The sequence below is a fragment of the Chlamydotis macqueenii genome, chromosome 3 (genome assembly GCF_036417535.1).
Source record: "Chlamydotis macqueenii isolate bChlMac1 chromosome 3, bChlMac1.mat, whole genome shotgun sequence".
NCBI classification, from domain to species: Eukaryota; Metazoa; Chordata; class Aves; order Otidiformes; family Otididae; genus Chlamydotis; species Chlamydotis macqueenii.
Window position 1 is genome coordinate 38,567,167 of NC_141558.1, and position 6,293 is coordinate 38,573,459.

Below are 6,293 nucleotides of genomic sequence, written 5' to 3' on the forward strand. Positions count from 1 at the left end.
CCTTTGTCTTTCCCTGCTTTCAACTGCAGCTTCCTGCTTCACATAAAATTTAAGAGAAGCTATGGCAATGAATTGAAATGTGTTTAATAACTTCTTGTTTCACTTAATTTAGTCACAATGAAAATTAAATGTTATTTATAGTGCTATTTTACTTGTTTAGATTAGAAGAATTTCTTATTCTTGAAATTCCAATAACTCAAAAATTATGCCAACAATTATAAACCAAATGCAGGGTGAAGAGTAGGCATCTGTGCCAGGGTCTGAGGCTGCAGTTCCAGAAGCTTCAGCTTTGCTACTGTCAGCTTCAAAGCCTGAGTACAGTTTCAAAGATGTCATCATCTCACTGCAAAAATTAAGGCTATTTTAAGAGGTTCTCCAGCTGCTCGTAGGGATTCAGATCCCAGCTCAGTCAATTAGAGAGGTGGGAGCACATGTCTGAGGACATCTTTGGACTCCCCAGACATGCGCTGGACTATCCCTCAGCGCAAGTTCAGCATCCTGTAGAGACTGCAAGTCATCTTGGAAACTAGCAATGACTTGAGCACAGAAAGCCACAGTCACGCTAACCTAACTCTGCCATGACAGCTGAAACATGAGGTTCTTTGGTTTTTCCTATTCCTTGAAAAGGTCACAGCAAAGTGACTGATTTACAGATAGATAATCTTTCTCCAGCTGTTGCTGAAGCTCAGTCTCCTGCTGTGCTTGATATCGCCAGTTAAGCCAGCATCATGGCTGTGAAGCATCAGCAGAGCAGCAAAGCCAGAGATCAAGGCCTTTCACAGATTATGAGGCCAGACAGATTATCTGATTTCCTTTATAACAGAGTCAATAAAAGTCCTTAAATCTATATGTCTCACAGCTGAAGTAGCTTTATCAGTGTTATTTAACTCTTCCAAAAAAATGCATTATTTCCTCTATTATTTTACTGGCTTGCTTTGCTGATGGCTGAAGTGTGTTCACATTACAAAGCTGGTCTTCCACGCCATTCTCTCATTTCTGTTTTCACTTTAGTTAAATGATTTGCCATTGGATAAAGCAACAGAGCCCCAGGAGCATGGTCTGGAATCCCAGCTCTGCCCTTGCTCCGTCCACAGCTCACAGTGCAGGACTAGAGTCAGGCTCCCTCCTGCCTCCTGCTCTCCACCTCTTACTTCCCAAGTGAGTGTTTTTACCACTGGTCCATCATGAAAAGGCAGATGACAGCACGTCAGATGATTACAATTGCTGCCCTGACCAGCTCCAGTACCAGATTGCCTAGAACTTGAGTATCAGGATGGTGCTAAGCAGGAAATGAACTCCTCTTTTGAGCGAGTGAGAAACAGAGTCAAAACTAGACCTAAGTGGCTAAATGTAAATGTTCAAGCTGTCTGGGTCGGTATCTAACAAATCTATGGGCCTACAGGGATGGTAGACAAAAAGTAGGTAGGTTGGATCACTACTTGGCCTGTTCCAGAATATTTCTGCCTTTTATAATTCCACTGCAAGGGTTAAAGCGGTATGGGCTGTAATGAGCAGACCAGCTCCTGACATGAACAGAATCTGATTGATTATATGCATAGTACACTAACTCTCTGCAGATGATAATGGCCATCCATGTATCATGCATTCAGCAATCACCAACATCTTTAATACAGATGTAAACCTTTGTATTGATGCCAGTTAAGCTACAATGAAGAGAGAAAGAATGTCAGAGAACATTCATTTTATTTCAAAGGGTCACTCCCAGCAGTATAGCATGCCATTTTGTGCTGCCGTTGTTTCTCAGAAATATAATTCCCTGGAATGTACTGTTCCCAGTTTCAGAAATAGGGACACAATTAAACTGAGAATTACTGCACACAGATAAAATCCATTGCAGCACAGCTCTCATCCTTTATGCAATAGCCCTTTGAGCTTCTGACAGGACACCAAGGTGGAGATGGTGACCACCGTGCCCCACTGGACCAGCTGTGATGAGTTAGCCATAGAATAAGTTTCAGTAGGTTTCTCTCACCTTCACTTCACAAAATCAATTTTCAGGTATCTGCTTAAAACCACCCCAGAGTTTTCAAAGGTTCTGAATAACCTCAACGCTCTTGGAATCAATGGGAGACACAGGTGGATATAACAAAAGGAACCCGCAGAAGAATAACTCAAGGAGAAATCTCTGCAGTGAATGGAAAATAGTTTTAAGAGGTATGGGTGGAAAAGAGAATAATGTGCAAAGGCAACTAGAAATGTCCTACAGCAAGAGAAAGGAAAAAATGGTGAGATACCTGCATTTCCTAGTTCTCAGTGTGGTGACATCACATAAAAACATGCATGAGAGATGGGAAAGGACAGCAGGGATACTTGGGATGGGTCATAACACAGACATCTGAAATTGCCGTAGGTTGAGCCGAAAAGAGAGAGGGGAGCCAGACAATAGATTCAAAGGATATGTTTATTTGTAATATAAACTGATATCAATACTCTAAGTGCAAGCTCTACATCATATTGATACATCCTAACTTTGTGTTGAGCACAGCCTACAGCCAGAGATGGCCTGCCCAGACCCTGCCCTTGTTCAGTGTCAACCTATTTTGCTCTCTGCTCAATTCTTTTCTCCCTTGTGTGAACACAAGCATTCAGGCAGCGACACACCAAAGAGTTCACCTGGCTGGAAAGTAAGAAGCAAAACAGTCATTCCTTACTGTGGGGGACCAGAAGCCATGGGAATGAGAAACAAGGGACTTTCTGAAAGAAGAAAAAGACAAGGGACTTTCCAAGAGAAGAAAAACAAGATAAAGGACATCTCGTGGTGGCTAGATGATCAGAGGGTATATAAAGGCATAAGCTGTAACAATAAACGATTTCGCTTGCTGCACACAGCGGGGTCTGTGTTTGTGTTCCCACACTTTACCTGCATTGGTTTCCTGATCTAATTCAGTAGGAGCCATTGCAAATGGTTCTGTCAGTATGATACAGGAGTCAGCAGACAGAGACTGGCACGAAAAATGAGCATTCATGGAATGGGGCATGGACACCTGCAATGAATTACGCCCTTAACTTGACATTTGCTGTTTCTGCTTCATATCTGAAAGAGGGCTTGTATGCCTGAAAGCTTGTCTGTGTTATTTTATCAGTTAGTCTAATTCAAAACAATAACAGAGAAGGCTCAGAATTAAGAATTGGAGTAAAACCAGCTCTATTTTGTAACTAAATAGTTGCTTCCTTAAATAATTAGTTTCACAAAGTTACCTCTGCTTCGTCTGCGTAGCTCTGTGGACTACAAGCCAAGTTTTGCAGCAGTTAGAATTAAATCACAGAAATGGGATTGGTCAGAAAACAAATGACAAAGTAGAGTAGCTTAAAGGTCAAAGCCCCAAAGAGCTAAGTATTCTTTGAGGAACATTTCCACCCCCTGATGTAGCTGGGTGTAACACTCAGACTTGAAGTCATTGGTAGGAGTGGCTGATTGCATCAGGTGCATGAATGTGGTCCTCAAGAGACCCAAGTATCCCATGACATCACATTAAATAAATGGGAGGCCTGCTTTCTCTTTCTCTCTTTGCCTGGTACTTCTTGCTTACTTCCTCTCCCTCTCCACCCTCCACTAAATGTGTAAGTCACTTACTTTTCACATCAAAATGTCCAATAGGGCTGCTTATCTTTCCAAGACAAGCTCACACCATCTGATGTGCCATCTCAAATATCATGAAAGGTATTTAGCAGATCTGCATTTACCTACCCTGTATTTAGCCAATGTCTTCACAGAGGTCATTTAACACTGGGACAAGTGAGATGTTCTTAGGTGTCTGAATGATATGAAGGAGGGGAAACATATTGGGCACGATTATTTTTATATATAAGTCATTCTGACAGATCTATGTATTCTGATAATTAACAGTCATTTGTTGAGAAGACAAAGCCACTACCAATTCAGTTTGATCAGCAGTTCTTGTTGTATTAAGACAGTAAGAAAAAGAGAAGTGGAAAAAAAAAATCCATGTGCTGAAAAAGAACAGCCCAAGACTCCAGAAAGACAAAGGAATTCAAATTCACTTAACATATAAGCAATTCTCCTCATTTTATATTAGGAATTAATCTCACTTCTTTCCTATAAAGTAAAAAGGATGCAAACAGAAAAGTGTAACTGATGAACCTATCAAGAAATGTCAAACCTTCCACAGGTGCAAGTCAGGAGCTCAATTTAGTTGGCAAAACACAATTAAGAAAAACAACAGAATTAAAGCCTTATTGGACTTCTCCATTTGTATAGCTAATACCTGCATCTGTAAGCACCTTGCAAAAACCATTTGGACTCAAAACTTCACGTGTACAAATCAGTCACAATTAAGTAGACCTTCTGTCCCGAAGATGTCATTTCAAGAGACTAAGCTTCAACATTTCAACTGCTCAGATAAAGCATTTAAAGTAAATTAATTTATCTGACTTCTTCTAGAGCAGATTACTGACTGTAAGATGAGTTGCTTTTTTTTTTTTTTTTTTTTAATATCTACTATGGGAATTTCAGACCTCTGTGTTTCCTCCCCAGGAAGGTGTCCCATCCAAACCTGGAATTCTGGCATGGCTTCAGTTGCTTGTAGGTCTGTCCAGACTCTCATCCCTTCCACTCAAGTGAAGACAGATACAGCCTTCCTACAGCCACGAAGTTCTCCAAAAATCAGCTGAACACAGTCATCAGGAACACAGCCACCACTCCTGTATATAAGAAAATGGTTTTGGTGAAATTCTCTTTTTCTCCTGCTCCAGAATTAATCACACAGAAACAGATGATAACACTGCCCCTGCTGATGATGACAGTTCAGTGCGGTTACCCAAACCCAAATTCATCTGGTCAGATGTAGACATCTATATGGAAATTTATTGTCCAAGGTAGGTTTTCCAGACAATGGAGAAAAATGAGTATTTCTTGGGAAAAACCTAGGACAAGTATCTAAAATAGGGCATAATTTGTGTGACCTTAGTTGTCTACTTCTCTTGACCTTGAGTGACTAGTTGAGATGCAGACATCTAGAACAACCTAAAAATAAGATGTAGACACCTTCAGGGCTCGCGATCCCAGACAGTGGAGATTTTCTTGGAACTCACACTGTTATTTTCCAGTGGCAATCCTGCCCTCCCCAAAACGGTAGGCAGCAGAATCTACACTGAGGTCTCTAACACTACAGTGAGGTGGAAGCCTGCTCCTCTGCTCTGCCATATCTCAGAGCACCTTGCCTACTGCAGAATTTATTGAGCATCTCTTGTTGGTAATTTTCAGCACTACATGCTGAAACTGCAAGCCCAAATACAGCCTCCGAGGATGGTATGCTACTGTAACAGCCGCCCGCACCACCAGAACTTTCTTGGCTAGACAAGAAGGAAGAAATGTCCACAGCCAAAAGAGACCATAGATAGAATTTAGACACTAACATCCAAAATTGCAGCACGTAATGCTTCTTGCTAGCCCGAAATATGCTTACTTCTCCCCTGAAGCCACATGCCTAAAACGCACAGTTCCCTTTGCCCTTCAAACTTCATTTCTGGCCAACCACTGGGAAACACCCCAGGATTGAACTGCCTGAGCAGCTCAACACCTACCTTAGTCCTGAACTCTGTTCAGATCCACCAGGTCCACAAACCAAGCACTCTCTGTCAGTCTATCCTGAGACACTCAACGCAGCAAGTCCTGTCAGAAACACTCAAAATGCAGCAGCAGCTGCCATCCTCTTTCAAAACAGCTCAGTTTAATCACCATCGTTTCCCCTCCCGCTCTTGCTGCCAGCTGTGGAGACCTACCCTTCCCTTTCACCAGCTCTGGCATTCATTTGACCTCTTAGAAAGTGAATTTAACTCACTAAACTGGCAGAAATCTAACCCAACAAAACAAAACAAATCAAGAAAAAGTGAATAGTTTTCACCACTTCAGTGAGCTAATGGATCAGACACATCCCAGAGATGACGGAAGAGAAAAAAAATGGAGCATGTGCCCAGGAACGGGCCTGCCCCTTTCACCAGCAGCAAGCTCGTGGGCTGACTCAGCTGCCTCGTGAAACCTCACTTGCAGAAGAGGGGAAAGCCTGTTGGAGAGGCCAGATACACTAAAGAGGTCTAGGAGAGATAGAGTGAGCTCTTTCCAGTCCAGCCACAGTGCTGGAGGGCCCAAGCTGCTAGAAAAGCAGGGCTAGATAAGACTAAGTCTTCTCAGAGGACTGCTATGAAACAATCTGGCTTCAAGTTTGGTCACCAATCATCTCAGAAATGGAAGGAAAGGCAGGAAAGGCAAGGGAGGTTGTCAAAATCTATCAGTTCCTGGAGAAGGGGTACTG